Source organism: Ursus maritimus, unplaced genomic scaffold, assembly GCF_017311325.1.
Source record: "Ursus maritimus isolate PB19 unplaced genomic scaffold, ASM1731132v1 scaffold_22, whole genome shotgun sequence".
NCBI lineage: Eukaryota > Metazoa > Chordata > Mammalia > Carnivora > Ursidae > Ursus > Ursus maritimus.
This window is the reverse complement of record NW_024424675.1, coordinates 18532058-18548146: the sequence shown is the minus strand read 5'-3', so window position 1 is coordinate 18548146 and position 16089 is coordinate 18532058. Positions and strand designations below refer to the sequence as shown.

The following is a 16089-nucleotide window of genomic DNA, read 5'->3' as shown; positions in this document are numbered from 1 at the left end:
CCCAAGGCTTCCACCCCTTGGACTTGGTCTCTGTCAGCTCCAGGAGGCCCTGGAGATGCTCACAGAGTTAAACCGTGAAATGTCACCTGACCAGATGGCCTGCGGCCTTAAAAGAGCACAAATGAAAAACTGTACAAGGGACCAGAGCGGTGCTTGCAGTATCTCAAATAGAGAATAAACAAATAATTTCCAAATAACTACGATTTTAAAAAGAAAATAAAGAGTGATGCTCACACCTATTTGCTTCGGTTTTGATTACATCGAGGATGAGGCAGGGGCTACTAGTGAAGGCTGTTTTCCTAAAGAGGCCACTTCTGCTCTGAGCTGCGAAGGTGCCCTGGGCTGGGGCTGCTTGCCCCCTGGCCCTACCCCCTGCTGTCTAGGGTTGGAGACTGAGGCGCGGAGGTCTCCGAGGCGTGGGGGTGGTGGTGGCGGGGGGCGGGGGGCGGGGGGCGGGGGGGGGCAGTGGAGGCACCGGTATTGAAGAGAAAATGAGATTAGTGGTGGCCCCTGGGGGCCAGCCCTCAGATCCCAACTGAGAACCAATGTAGGGTCTGCGCGAGTGAAGGCGGCTCCAGGAGGAGAGAGGGGCGCCCCTTCCCTCTAAAAGCAGGGTTCTGAACTCCGCGGGTAAACTGAGGCCCGCGTCCCGGCTGTGCGGTTTCCTTGCACGCAGCCTTGGCCCGCATTACGCCCAGCACAGGGCGGGCAGGGCTGGGCTGGCTGCTTTTCTTTTGCGGCTGAGTGGGGACGTTTGGCGCCCAGCTAGAGGAGGGGGTGTCGGGCCCAGGGGTGGAGCGCTGGACCGGGGGGGCTTTGGAGGCGGCGGTCCGGCGGTCATCGGCTCCGGCGGCCCCAGCTTCCCCGCCCCCGGCGGGCCGGGCGGGGGAGGAGCTCGGCGCGTCCCCGCCTCGAGGCGGAGCGGGGGGCCGGGCCCGGGCGGACCCGGCGGGGTGGGCCGGGGACGCGAGGCGGAGCGGGGCCCCACACAGGCCGCGGCGGCTGGCTCGGGCCCCTACGGTCCCGGCGGCGGCTGGAGGAGGAAGCCAGGCGGCTGGAGGAGGAGGGGAGGCGGAGGAGGCCGAGGCTGGAGCGCCGCTCGCCGCAGACTCACTTCCCCGGCTCAGCAGGGAAAGGTACCGCGCGCCCGCTCCGGGCCCCCGGCCGCCCGGCCCCGAGCCCCCAGCTCTCGCTCGCGCCGGCAGGGGCTGCGGCCGCCACGGGAGGGTGAGGGGCCCCGAGCGGCCCCGAGGGCTCCGGCGGCCCGGGTCTGCGGCGGCCAGCGCGGCACCCGGGCGGGAGGGCTGGAGTGCGCGGCGGTGCCGGAGGTTCGCGGACAGCGGTGGGCGCCGCGCCCCCCTCGCTCGCGTCCGGGGAAGCGGTGGTCCGGCCGGGTGGGGTGATCCCGGGGCGGGGGGCTGCGCTGGCCAGGCGGGCGCATGGGGGTGGAGGGCAGGCCGAACCCCCGGAGCTGCGTGCCGCAGGGGAGTGCCCCGGGCGCCCGGCGGGCGCGCTCGGTGGGCGCAGACAAAGCCGGGCGCCGGCGCCCTGCGACGACTCGGGCGGTCCAGGGGGTGGGCGCTGGGGAGAGGAGAGAAGGCGCCGGGGCGACGGCCGGGACACGGGGAGAGCCTGCGCCGCCCTCCCTCCGGCTGTCCGGGTGGTCTCGAGGTGGGGCGGCGGGCAGGGTGGGGAGCAGCTCTCTCCGAAGGGCCAAGTAGGGAGTCGGGCTGGGAAAGGGGTAGGGTGTACTGAGCGCTCACTTTGGGGGAGGGGCTGAGAGAGGCCACTGCCTTGGGGTTGGGGTCTGGGGCTCTGGTAGGGCAGGTGAGGGGCGCGTGGCCCCCCTCAGAGCTAGCACGAGGAAGAGGCCCAGCCCCGATGAGGTGAGTGCAGTGGCTGGCACAAACGGTGAGATGGACCCACAGGTTGTTTGCAGAACCTGCTGGGTGGTGCCAGTCCCTGGGGGGCAACTCGGTGTTTGGAGCACGGAGCAAAAAACGGCAGGTGCCTCAGGAGTCGTTGGAGTGGGCATGAATGGAGGGTTGGGTAGGTGTGCATCTGAAAGTGTGTGCAGTGAAAGCGGCACATTTGTAATCTGGCGCTTCTGCCCCCCTTCCTTCTTGGGGGGGGGGGAGGAAGCCTCTCAGCTCCTGCCACAGGCCCAGGCTACCACTACTTGGGCTCCAAGGTGGTCTGCTCCCTGTCCCACACTTTTGGATTACTTCCTCTCTCTCCAGTGTTAGAAGTGGCTTCTTTTTTCCTGGATCATTCACAACAGGATAAGAACACGCCTTGACCTTCCTTCCCTCATTTATAGCCCCCTTTTCTGCCTTCATCCTTCATGTTCCCTCACCTACAGACCTACTTCTCCACTTCTCTTCACAGCAGAACTTCTCCAAAGAGCTGTCTGCACTGCTACTCCGGAGCACATTCCTTCGCTTGGGTCCTAGCACTTCACTGGAGCTGTCGCAGGCAAGGTCTCCAGTGATTTCCACACCCCCACAAGCAGGTCTTCCTTGACCCCCCGTGGTCTTATTGATCTTCTCTCCTCTAGAATCAATATCCTCTCTGGACTTCTGGTTTCCCTTCTCCTTCCCTGGCTAGTGCTTCCTTAGTCGTCTTAGTCGGGACAACTCCTTCGCTCAACTCTAAATGTTGGAGGATCGATCTCAGGGCTTTGTCCTCAGCCCCTCCTCTGTCCTGACTCCCGCTATTTACCTATCCTCCCAGCTCTCATTCTTTCTTATGATTTTTAAAATCAAGGCATGAATTTACAAACACACTGATCTTAAATGTACATCATTTTCCTACTCATCATTTTAAGTAGCAAATTTTGACACCAGCCCCAGCCTCTCTATCTAGCCACCCATGCGATGATTTAGGGTGTCCTGGATGTCTCGTAGGTATGAAAACTTCATATGGATGACACAGAACCCTGACTGTACTCCCCAGATGTGACCCTCTGCCGGCCTTCCCATCTCTCTAAACAGCCCATAACCCACCCACCTTTAAAGACAGGAACAGGCGGCTCCAGCTCCTCCCTTTGCCCCGCCCCCACAGCTAGCCCAACGGCACATCCTTTTGGCTTTTTCTGCAAAATCTATCTCAGGCCTGTTCTTCATGCTCTGACTCCACTGCTATGGCCGCAGGCTTCTGCCCCAGGCCAAGCCGCCTTTGCCCAAATGCTGTAGCAGCTGCTCTCTGCTTTCTCCAAACTCCCGCTTGCCCACCTCCAATCTATTGTAACAGAGCAGCAAGAATGATTTCGAAAAATAGTGGTTAGGTAATCACATTCCTCTAAAACCCTTGATAGCTCCCTATTGCACTTGGAATAAAATTTCAAAGCTTAATGATCAGATCCTCCGTATCTGGCCACCACGGTGACCTCCAGCCTTACCCTGACCACTGTCCCCTTTGCATTCTTCCTGATAGTCAGGTCAGAATCACTTCTGCCCCCTGAGCACCAGAAACTTTTTCCTGCCCCGGGCCTTTACTTGTGCCGTTTTCTCTGCCTGGAAGGTTCTTCTAGGGTTTTCTACTGGGTTGGCTGTGCTCTTTCTTATTTTTCAGATCTCAACTTTAAATGTGCCTTCCCAGTCTTGGTAGAGGCCCCCTTCCCACTCTGCTGTAATTCACCATAGCACCTGGTTTCCTTTCTTCATTATGTCTATCACAGTCCATACCCGTGTGTTGTAGTTGTCTGTTTACTTTGTCCTGCTTCTCAACGGCTGGACCTTGACTGAATGGCCCACTGCTGTATCTGAGCATCTAGCCCTGGTCTTGAGCCAGGTGGGAAGGTCAGGGCTGGGTGAGGCAGAAAGACGTGGCTATTGCAGTCAGTGCGAGAGCCCTCCTTTAAATCTTAAGTGACCCTGAGGTTTTTAATTTTCTGTCCACAAAAGAAGTTGTGCAAATTGCTGTAAAATCGGACGGGGCCAGTGGGATGTGAAACAGGGAACTGGGGAAGAAGGTGCAGGCAGCTCAAAAGAAGGCCTGTATGCCTAGAGTGGGATGGGGTAGGTCCGGGGATGTGGAGTTGGTGTGGGTTGTGGTGGGTTGGGCATCGATGATTTGCTTTGCTCTCTTTGGTGGAAATCCAGGCTGGGTCAGCAGTGGGCTCTGTGTGTGTGTGTGTGTGTGTGTGTGTGTGTGTTATCTAACTCAGGAGATGGGGGTGGTCTGGGCAGCCAGAGATTTATTTCAGGCCTATCCCTTGGGTGCCTGCTGGGTGCCCAGCCCTGGGGGCAGGGAGTTGAAGGGGAGGAAGAAGCTGGGGCGGGGGTCTTTCTATAGACCCTTGTTGCTCTCCTCTTTGTACAAAGGAGCCGGCTGAGAATAAATGGTGTGGCTGGTGCTCTCAGAATGGAGAGCTGAGAGCCAGGGGACTTCGACTCTGGGAAGGCCCTGGATAGAGGGACTGGTGATGGGCCGAGGGGACACTGTGAGGGGAGCGTTGCAACTAGGGGCTGGGGGTTCAGACCTAGGGTCAGGCTGACGTGCCTAGGAAAGGCCTTGACCTGGGATAGGTGCAAGCAAGGGCAGTATTCTGGGTGGGAGAAATCAAGCAGAGCACAAGAGGCTGGGCCCCGGTATACTCACTGGATGCCACGCAATTGTCTAAAGGCTTTGCAAATATTAACCCCTTTCATCGTCTTAACAGCTCTGTAAGGCAGGTCTTATTCCCATTTTACAGACGGGAAGACTGAGGCACAGTCATGTAACTCAGTAGTGACAGAGTGAGGATTTGAACCTAGGGAGCCTGGCTCCAGAATCTGTGCCTTAAACCACTCCACTCTGCCACTTCGCCCATGCTGCTCAGACCCGCACCAGCTAAAGCTTCTTAACAAACAGAGGCTTTTTCCTGACTCCCCAGAGGTGCCTGGCCCTGGGGGCTGGGAAGGCAGGAAAGAAGTCATACCTTCTAAGGTAGAAGAGGTCCTCACTCAGAGTGGGCAGCTGAGGTTCTCTGCTTCATGCCCCATTTTTTTCCAGGAGGGGTTCCAGGCCCAGGCCAAGTAGCTGGGCGTCATGCAGACTGTGATTTTGGGGTGCTGTAGAGGTCAAATACAAAAACAGCTCCCTGCTTGGGATGCCATGAGAATGTCACCTCTCTGGGTTTAGCATTGCCTGTTGCCCTCTTCATCTGCCTCTGGAGAGCTCAAGAGGTCAGGCAGGGGTTCAGCAGATAACCTGTTTTGGATTACTTCTAGAATGTTGTCAGGTGGAACTTCACACTTGGCCTTGGGGAGTGTGGATGGAGGTTTGAGCAGAGCTGGGGGCACAGGGGAAGGAGCCCTGAATAGGGCTTAATCTACATCACTGCTGGTCCTGTCCTTACCTCTTTGTCTGTCTGTCTGTAAAATGGGATTGGAGAGACTTCTTCCTTGTCCCCCAGAGGTTGTGGAAGTTGGGAACTCCTCAAGGTTACATGCCTGAGTGCCTTCTTGCAGACCCAGCATAAAGGAGTGAGGACTTCCCATGAGGTGCCAGCCCTGAGGAACTGGGCCAGGAAGGAGGGAGGCGGGCGGAGGGTGTGGCAGCCCTGTCCTTCGAGGCTTTCCTGTTTGGTCATGAGGACGCCTCTGGGCAGGTGACTTGGCTTCCCTGGAGCCTGGCTGGCTAGCCGAACAAGGGTTGCTGACCATGTAGGGATGGAGTCTCTTTGCTCCAAATTCTGGGCCCCACAGATGAAGGGATCTGCTCGTCTATCTCAGCAGATCCTGCCAGTCTGCCGGGGAAAGAGGGAGGAAGAGTTGGTGGCATTCTTTTCATTTTGGGAAACTGAGGCACAGAGGAAGCACATCGCTGCCAGACGCTCATCAGGCCCATGGTTCTTGGGAACGCCCCTTCTCTGGCAGGGAGACTTGTCCATATGGAGTCCTTGTCTGCTGAGTTGGGGTGAAGATGGTGGCAGAGGCTGAGTATGGCAGGCTGAGGCTGAGGGTGGACTTCCCCCTCGGTCGGACCTTGTTACCTGTGGTCAGCACCTGTGCCCCAGTCTCGTGCTCAGAGCCACTGGGAACACAGGATAAGATCTCCACTCTGCAGGAAATGACTGAGCCATGCCAGGTGTGATACAAGGAGGTAGATTTCAGCCAGCTTCCTGGAGGAGGTGATGCTTTGGAGGGTCCTGAAGTTCTGGGCAGCGTTAGCCAACAGAGGAGGAGATGGCATGCCCCAGGTGGAGGGAGAGCCCAAGCTTGGAGAACTGGGTGGAAGCCAGGTCAGGGAAGGCCTTAACTGCCAAGCTGCCAAGTCTAGACTTGATTCCCTAGGCCCTGGGGAGCCGTGGAAGTTTATAGGCCTCAGGTGCGATGACTTGATGAGACCAGTGGTCTATAAAAGTGCTTCTCAAACTCTAGCCCATGGATCCCCTTGGCATCTTGTTCAAATGTAGGCCCTAATTCAGTGGGTCTAGGCCCGAGCCTCTGCATCTCTCACACGCTCCTGGAGGGTGGGAACCTGCCGGTCCATGACCATGTTTGTGTGGTGAGGGTTGAGATTGGGCACTCAGGGCCCAGGCAGGCAGGCACAGGGACAGGTGCAGGTCAGGTGGGACCTAGAACAGGTAAAGGGGACCATCTTGGCTCCTGTGGACTGTGGGGGTGGGGGTGGGGGGGAGGGAAGCATGCAGAGGGTGTGGGTTGCAGGGGCCGCTCTGCTGGGAGGTGGGGCCCAGTGGAGGGCCTCCGGGAGTCTGGGTGTCAGACCAGTAACATAGGCCTGATTTTCCCAGTACCTGACTGTGAAGAACTCTCAAGACCACGAGAGGGTGTCTTAGACGACTGCCCCAAGGCCGGGTGACATACGGCTGGCGTACAGGGCACCTTATCTTTGCCAACAGCTGAGCCCGGCCCTGCGGGTAGCCAATCTGGGGTGAGCACTCTTCCTCCAGCCAGGGCGGAGCCAAGAAGATTGGGGAAACAGCTGACTCCAGCCCCAGACATGCCATCCTCTCCTAAAAGTCCCCAAAGTCACCCCAGCCGCTGAGCTGTCACCCCCAGGGTGTGCAGCGTCCCTCACTCTGGCCTGTGAGAGTCCTTGCAGCTGGCACTGATGGTTACTTGAGCCACCGTTGGGGTCCTATCCCACCTGGCAACCTCCCCACGTACCTGCAAGCGGGGAGGCCTGGATGCTGCCCTCTGCCCTGCCCCTGACTGCGCCGCTACAGGCAAGTGTCCGCTCCCCTCTGAGGCCCTAGTTTCCTATAAATTGAAGGACTCCAAGTGCCGTCCCTGGGGAGCGGGGTGGGGGTGGGGTGGGGTGGGAGCAAGAGGGTTACAGGGTTTGCTGGGTGGGGCCCGGCATCTTCTCAGATCGGCAGCCTCATATGTTTTAATTTTGGCTTAATATTAAAATTCAAGGCTAACGATGAAGTAGAAATTAGCAATTTGCCCCCAAAGCACTGTCCAGATTGCTTTGGGGATTTCCCAGGCCCCTTGCTATCTGGGCCCTACATGGCCCGGTGGGGTGGGAGGAGGACGGTATCTGACGGCCCCAGTCAGAGGAGGTCCCTCCAGATGCTGGCATGAGGTTAGGCGGTCACTTCACCCAGAAGAAGGTGGAAAGGACAGATGCTGAGGGCAGTGCCAAGAGGGACTCTCAGGCTGAGTTCCTCAAATGTCCCATGTATGTCCTAACAAGATACTCCCCTGTGATCCCTGCCTGTCTGCCCTCTGCTGTGCCAGGCTGTTCTGAAGGGGTGGGAGGGGATAGGATTTCTCAAAGACTGTTCTGAGATACCCCAGGGGTTCCGGGACAGATAAGGGTAGAAACTGGCAAATTCTTTCCACCAGCCTGTGGGAGATTCAGAATGCATTTAAGAGAATTAAAGGTTCTGACAAGGCCTGCAGAAAAAAAGAAACTTTTTGGTGTTTCCTAAACTGATTTGACCACCAAAATCTTTTTTTTTGAGGAAGACTTCCTAATAATATGTCCTACTGACCAGGAAAACAGCCGGTGGGAAGGGCGGTGGTGGAAAGAGACCACAAACATAGGGTGATGGGTGGGCCTGGAAGTACCAGGTAGGGAGAGAAGGATGGACGGGTAGTTTCCTGGAGGAGGTGGGTTTGGTGGGTGGATGCTGTTTGGGCCATCAGTGGAAGAAAAGGGCACTGCAGAGGGAGGATTGGTCTGAAGGGGATCTGGGCCCAGAGCCAACCCTGGCTTCTTGTGGCAACAGCTCTGCTCTGCTGCACTGCGTGGTTGAGGAAGGGACCTAGGAGGACCCTTGTAGTCGCCAGGCCTGGGTCTCTGTGATTCTGGGAGGGCCTCCCTCCACCCTTCCCTTGCCATATCCTTGCTCTCCCAGCCTTTCACCTCAGAGAGTGGGGTTGTGATCTCTGGGCAAGAAGTTACATTGCTCTGTGCCTCAGTTTCTTCATTCAGACTGTGGGGATGATGTGACCTCCCTTGAAGGGCCATTGTGACACTCAAATACTGGTTGGCTGCTCTTTGTGTGATTGACATGTCTGTAGGCAGTGTCTCGGCGGGGGCGGGGGGGGGGTACCCAGGGAAGGGGACAGTCATCAGGGACATGAAGAGGTACAAAGGGCATCAGAGAGCATGGCGAGGCTTCAGGTGGGGTCCTGATTAGACCAGAGGAGTAATCTTCTGTAGAGGGGAAGAAAGAGGGATGGCCCAGACCTGCTGTTTAGAGGAGTGGCCGGCAGGGTGGGGAGATTTTGATAGAATGAGATGTCACAGGCTTAGTCTGGGTGTGGGAGTCAGAAGGTCCAGTGGGTGCACTCAGGAGATGGGGTGCCGAGGGCAGGGGGAAGGTGGCAGGGGTGGGGTGCCAAGGGCAGGGGGACGGTGGCAGGGGCCTGCTTTGGGGAGCCATCGGAGGTCTTTGAACAGGGTGGTGGTTTGATCAGAATGACGCTTTAGTGCGAAACATGGCCTGGGTGTGCCGAGATGGTGGGGTGGCGGTGCAGGACCCCCGCCCCCTTAAAATACACATTGGGCTTCCTCACAGAATAGCTGTGCCCCTTCCTGGCTCAAAGCACGGGGAGGGGACAGGTTGCTTATATGACCCTTCTGCTCAGAATCTCAGAGCTCTGAGTCATTTTCCCTAAAGGTTAAGAATCTCCCCCTGTCGCCTTCCTGGAAGGGGTGTTGCCAGTGCGGGAGGGGGAGGGGAGGCAGTGGGGGAGTGCCAGGGTCCCTGCTCCCTGCCTGTCCCTTTCTGCTCCCCCGGGGCCTGCGGGAACTGTCAGGGAGGCTACCCCGCTTCCCCCCTTGCCACACCTCATTTCCTCTGGGTGTGAGGGCTCTTTGTTCTAAGTTCAGGTGGAGAAGCTGGGGTGTGGCCGGTCCAACAGTGACCCAGGAGAAGTGGCTGTGATGGCGTGCTGGGGCGGCCGCGGTGACGAAGGCGCTCGGGGAGGCCCCTGGCAGAGGGTGCCCTGGGAGTTCCGCACCCAGCCCAGCGCCAGGCTCTTGTCCTCCTTCGCCCCGGCTCCTTCCTCCTCAAACAGGCGGGCACCAGGGCTTTTCCTGCTCTCTCTACATCAGAGGCTGAGAGGACGGAAGATGAAGAAATGCATTTGGGTTCCAGCCAGAGCAGGGCAGGCCTGGCTCCAGGGGGCGTGGAGGACCCCTGCCCCCTCACTCCAGATGCCTTTATCCTCTAGTTGCTTCTTGGGGGAGAATGTTCAGGAAGGTGTAATTTAAGACCACAGGAAGAAGCACTTGGAAATGATTTGTAATTTATTAGGACACAGAAGAAAGAACCCAGCCACCCTCTGCCAACTTTGGGCCAGGCCCTGGCAGACCCATAGCCCCTGTCCTCTCCACACGGCCCCACCTGACATGAGCTATTACCCCATTTCGCAGATGGAGACACTGGCAGTGCCAGCAAATGGTATGACTGGATCTCAAAGCCGGGTTCTCGGACATCTGGTCTGATACCCTTTCTTTCCCTCCCAGCCCCCACAGAGCCTGTCCCCAAACCTGCAACCATGCCTCCCTACCCACAGCCAGACCTCCTGCCCAAGCCAGCCCAGCCCAACCCCCCAAACTCCAGACCCCAGGGAGGAGGGGCTGACGGGTCCTTCCTTCCGACTGGCCGAAAACGAGACCTCAAGTCAGCTAGATTTTAAGATGACTCAAGCAGGAGACACTCAGGATCACCAATGCGCAGACATGCTTAGGAAAGATTTTTAAATGAGGCTTTTAAATGTGAAACACAGAGATCCCTTTTACTCTTTTTTCGTATTTCAGAAAATTAAAAAATCATACACAATTAATGTGTACGATTAACTTTTGAGTTAATCTGGAAAGGTAACTCAAGAAAAGAACGAACTTGACTCGTTCCTCCGTTTTACAAAAGAGTAGAGCCTGAGTGTTAAGATCTTACTAAGTGAATTCTGGAGCGCGTTATGCCAGACAGCAGGTTGTGGAAGCTCTCTGAACCTCAGTTTTCCCCTCTGTAGAATGGGGATAATGATGTGAGCATCAACTCTATTCCACGGGAAATCCCCGTACCTCACATGTGCTCAGCAAAAGTAGTCCTAATGATGATGACAGAATTTATAAGAACAGATGTTTCTTGATTTCAAAAGCTGGTGAGTTATTAAGTCTGTCTTTGAACTCAACAAAAGGACTTGAAGAATATGTTTATTGTCCAAACTCAGCGTCTTAACTCTGTAGGTGTTTTATGGATTAAATCATGGGCTCAGGGCCCACATGTGCATTTTGAAATGAACACTATCGGCTTTCCAGACCTGGGTTCCAGCTCTTGCTGGGGCAGGGGTGGGGGGGTTTCTGCTTCAGGGTTGAACTTTATGGAGAGCCCTTTATTGGGTGATCGTGTGTTAGGACTCGTTAGGAGAGCACAGTTAAACCGCTCTGAAGTTACCAGGAGGGGGATTGTCTTGGGCTGGTGAGAAAGGACGTGAATATCTTGAGGGAAGTATGAGTGAGTTGCTCCTAGAGTTTTCTTTTGCGCAGGCAAAAGCGATTAGACCCCTGTTTCTGTCCCTGTTTACGGAGGACAAAACCAAGGGCAAAGGGCTGTGGCCTGGTGCAGCGTAGTGCCTGGCAAGCCTTAAGCCAGCCCTCATGGGGCAGGGAGGCTAGGGTGGTGTGCAGCACGCCCCACCAGCGCCTTGGCTGGGAGGCAGGTGGCCTCCCAGTGGCAGCCCCAGGTTTTGGCAGTGCAGCTGGGCTGAGCCGCCAGGCTCGGGGATACCTCCTGCCAGCCCCGAGTGCTGGCACAATGTGCTCAGTGTCAGTCTGTGGGGAGGGTAAGACAGGAGAAGGGCCAAGCCGAGGGCAGTCCTCAGGCCTGCTGCCTGGGGAGGCTGAGTGGGAGCCTGAGAACCCAGCCAGCATTGGGTAGAAACAGATGAGCTCAGTGTTGTCAAGCCCCGCTCTGCCCCTCGCTCTACCCAGGTGGCCTCCTTCCCATCTGTGAACCTTTCTGAGCCTGTTTCCTCATCTGTAAAATGGGTGGCAGGGCGTCGTATTAAAAGAGTCAGTGAAGGGCAAGTCCCCAGCGTGGGGCCTGGCCCACAAAGGGCTTAGGGATACAAGTTTGCTATGGAGTGTATCTGGTGGCTGGGTTTTTTGAGGATGTTTTCTGTTTTTTTTTCATCTCGGGATCCTGCATGCTACCTTTGCCCTGTGATAAACTCTGGTGAGTGGGGGCCACAGGAGAGGGAGCTTTGCCAGAAAAGAGTTTACAGCGTGGGGAGCGGGGACGGAGTCCTGCTAAGCATTTCAGGCCCCCACAAACACGGCTGGGACCTGGCCAACTGTGGGCAGCCCTGCTCTGCCGTCCGGGCTGTGGTGCCTCTTTGTGGCCAGGGTGTCCCGGGCGAGGCAGAGCGGGGACCCCGTGGCTCAGGAGAGAGGATGGGTTTGCAGGAGACCTCCGTCCTCCCGGGGCTTGGAGCCCAAGCACAGACGGGCTTTGTGCAGTCACGAGGGGCCGGGGGGAACTGTGCCCGGGCTGAGTTTGTCTCCCAGCCTCGGTTCTTGTCAGTGGTTTTGAAAGAGTCAGTGGAAAGTGCTGACTGGGCTGTCCTCCTTCACCCCAGAACTGAGGCTGCCGTGGCTCCTGGCAGGGAGAGGGGAGAAGCCCCGCAGGGAAGCCAGCTCCCGCCTCTGGGCCCCATCCGCAGAATGGGTGGATCTCCGCGTGCGGGGCGCTCACCCCGGTCAGGGGCTGCTGGGAGCTGGGATAGCCCCGGGGGTCCCCCCTCCTGCCTGAGGATCCTGAACCAAGTTCTTTAGTCTCAGTTTCTCGTCCTTCCTCCCCACAGGCTTGTCGTGAAGGCCAGAGGGGATGGCCAGTTCTCACAGAACTTGCTGGGGTTGAAGGGGTCATGACTGGTCACCCAAGTCATCCCGATCCTGCCCTCGCCCTCACCCCCACATCCTGTCAGTCAGCAAGTCCCCAGGAGGTCACCACAGCACTCTCATCCTCTGCTCCCCTCCTGCCTGTCACTTCCTTTGCTCCAGTGTCACCTTATCAGCCAGACGGCCGACTTCCCCACACAGAGCAGCCGCCTCTCCCCTCACCCTGCTTTTGTGTGCCGGCACTTGTCACTCCTGACCTGTTAGATCCTCTGGGGGGGTTGGTGGTGGTGGAGGCTTCTGGCTGCATCCCGAGTACTTGCCACAGAGTAGCACGCGCTAAACATTTTTGTTGCTGTAGTTGTCCTTACTGTTTCTTTTCTTTTCTTTTCTTTTTTTTAAGATTTTTATTTATTTATTTGACAGAGAGAGAGACAGCCAGAGAGACGGAACACAAGCAGGGGGAATGGGAGAGGAAGAAGCAGGCTCCCAGCGGAGGAGCCCGATGCGGGGCTCGATCCCAGGACCCTGGGATCACGCCCTGGGCTGAAGGCAGGCAGACGCGTAACGACCGAGCCACCCGGGCGCCCCATTGTCTTTACCGTTTCTATTGTGGTAAAAGATACATAACATTAAATTTACCATCTTACCCATTTCTAAGTATATAGTTCAGTGGTATTGAGGACATTCACGTTGCTCTGCTCCAAGCTCCCCGTCCAGCTCCAGAACTTTTCTTCATCTTTCAAAACTGGAACTATTCGAATCCATTAGCACTAACTCCCCATATCCCCCTCTCCCGGCCCCTGGCAGCCACCACTCTACTTTCTGTGTCTATGGATTTGACCACTCTTGGTCCCTCACATAAGCGGAATCATACGGTGATTGTCCTATTGCGACTGGCTTATTTCAGTTCGCATAATGTCCTCAAGGAGCATCCATGTTTTAGCAGGTGCCAGAATGTCCTTCCTCTTTAAGGCTGAGTACTACTCCATTGTATGTGTCTACTGCATCTTGTTTATCCATCTGCCAAAGGACACTTAGCCGGCTTTCACCTTTTGGCTATTTTGGGTAGCGTTTCTATGGATGTGGGTGTCCAACTATGTCTTTAAGACCCTGCTTTCAATTCTTTCACATATATACCCATGAGTGGAACTGCTGGGTCAGATGATAACTTTATATTTAAGTTTTACACTCATTCATTTGAAGGTGAGGGGGGTTGGGGCAGAGGGAGAGGGAGAGAACCCCAAGCAGACTCTGTGCACTGGGTGCAGAGCCTGACACCGGGCTCCATCTCAGGACCCAAACCAAGAGTCGGCCGCTTAACCAACGGAGCCACCCAGGCGCCCCTCTATTTAATTTTTATTTAATTTTTAAAGGAACTGCCGCACCATCTTCCACGGCAGCCATACCATTTCACATTTCTGCCAACAGCGCACAAGGGTGCCGGTTTCTGTTCATCGTGCCCCGCCCTTGTTATTTATTATTGATAGTAGCCCTCCTCATGGGTGTGAGGACAAAACATTTTTGAATGAATGAATGAAAATCTGGCCCCTGCTTCCTCCTGCCCCCATTTTCACCCCTCTCCCCTCAGGTCCCGTTTTCTCTCCTGCCTGGTTGGTACTTCTCTCCAGCGGCTTCCCCACTGGCTACAGCCTGGGCCTGGAACGTGCCGCCATGCTTTAGACGCAGCTAAGACATCCTCCCCCACGCCCCTGCCCCTGCCCCTCCCCCCCCCAGGCCCCGTACCCACCCAGACTTCTCACTGCTCTTCACCCTGCTCCACGCCGAGTCTGCAGTGCCTGTGTTGTTGCTGAGGGACTGTGGGACCGTCCTGCTCCTTCTCCTGGGCGCCCCCGTGGGGCAAGCTTAGGTGTGCAGCTGAGGGGTGCCCTGCACGCCCGCAGAGTGGCTCAGGTGGTGGCTGCTGTGGCTGCAGAGGAAGGTCAGGTGAGCGTGGCCACGTGGCGCCAGGGGGCTCCCTGGCCTGGAGCTTGGAGGATGCGTCCTGGAGAGGGGGGATGAGTGGTGTTGAGCGTTGATCTTGTAAGCAGCGCCTTTGAGCCTTTGCCCCTCCCCCCCATCAGAGCTCATTTCTCAGGACTCTCCTGGAAATCTTCTCTGACTCCTCTCCCTGCCCCCATTCGGTTCCTGTCCCGTCTTCTCCTTCAGTCACCATCACAGCTGTTATCACATCCCTGTCCTACCTTCTCTCTTTAATCCATTGCTGTGTTCTCCCCCGGGGCTAATGCAGCCAGCACCAGGCCGGGCTGCATCTCAGGGTGGGGGGCGAAACATAGAAATCTCTCTGAAGACATCTGAGGGGGAGCCTAGGACCCATGAGAGAGCAGAGCAGATGTGGTGGCCATTACCGTTTGATAGGTGGGGAAATAGAGGCTTGCGCAGGGTCACTGAGAGCTAACCCCTGTCCTGCACGCCGGGTCCTCTCTAAGGGAGCAGTTCTCATGCCAGAGGTTGGACTGTCTGGCCCGAGGTGCACTAGAGGCGTGGGGCTGGCATTGCAGGGCCGCAGGGGAGGCGAGGAGGGGGAGACCCTCCGGCCGAGCTGGGGGAGGGAGTGGATCTTGGGCACTGCTTGGCCTTGCTGTTATTCTGCCGCCTGCTTCCGCACAGGTGGACCCTGGATGTTCCGGGCCAGCCTGGAGTCCGCGCAGGGAGCGGTGGTGCTGAGCCTTGGCTACATGTGAATATCATTTAGGGCCCTGACCATGCTCGGTCCCACCCAAAGGGTCTGAGTTAAATGACCCGGCATGGGGGCTGGGTATTGGTCATTTGTAAAAATCTCCAGGCGAGCCTAGTGAGAGTTCCTATCTCCTGGACTTGTTGGTTGTAGGGCCTGGGCCAGCCTCTCTTTCACTCTAACACAGCCCTGAATTTCAGAAAAAAAAGGGAACTGGGATCCTGAGTAGAATGGAAAGGCTGCCTGGGGGGGGGGGTTTACCTTGGGGGTCTCTGGGGAGACAGAATTGCTGACTGTGTTAGTTACCTATTGCTGTGTAACAAACGACCCCAAACTATAGCAGCTTAAAACAGCTATTTACTGTCCTCCCAGTTTCTGTGGGTGAGACGTGTGGGAGCAGTCTAGTGGGTGTTCCTGGCTTCAGGTCTCTCAGGAGGTTGAGTCAAGATGTCAGCTGGGGCTGCACTCACTGGAAGGCTGGACTGGGGCTGGAGGATCTGCTTCCCGGTGGTTCACTCGCAGCTTGGCAAGATGGTTTGGCCATTGGTAGACTCAGTCTGTTGCATCACGGGCCTCTCGATAGGATTTCTGGAGTGTCCTCACAAGGTGGTGGGTGACTGGCTTCTCCTGCAAGGTCGAAGCCACAGTGTTTTCTGACCCAGTTTCAGAAGTCATGCTCTGTCACCTCGCTGATGTCCTCTTGGTTACACAGGTCAGTGTGGGAGGGGACAAGTACTTGGAGACAAGGGTCATTGACTGCCATCTTGGAGGCTGGTGCCCACATGGATTGTCCTTTTGTTGCACTTTCAGCCTCACACGCCTTGCCTGGGAGGTCCAAGCATCCCCAGTAAGAGGGGTGGCCCTTCTGTCCTAATGCTCTGTTCTTCCCCTGTCATCAGGCTGTGGCAGTATCACTGCGGGGTGGGGTGGTTCTCTCTGGAGGTCTTGCTCTGAAGTCGTCTTGCAGGAAGGTCTGTGACTTCTCTGCTGGTTCAACTTCCCCTATCCCCACCACATTTGGTCTCCTGGCCCAGGCCACCACCATGACCCTTACTAGCATGCACTTGGGCCTGTAGGAAAACAAA

The 16089-nt window shown here is 56.7% G+C and overlaps 1 protein-coding gene across 5 annotated transcripts in view; it reads left to right on the top strand.

Moving 5' to 3' along the window:
• The first annotated feature begins 985 nt into the window (after positions 1-985).
• SMOX (spermine oxidase) overlaps positions 986-16089 on the top strand; it is a 45487-nt gene continuing 30383 nt past the window's right edge. For 2 of the 5 annotated variants that reach the window (XR_005836899.1, XM_040638022.1), the window contains exon 1: positions 6956-7174. The gene's annotated coding sequence lies outside the window, so the exon portion shown is untranslated. Of the gene's footprint in view, positions 1137-6955; positions 7175-16089 lie in introns of those variants that run through there. The other 3 variants (XM_040638019.1, XM_040638018.1, XM_040638020.1) reach the window with 3 other exon arrangements.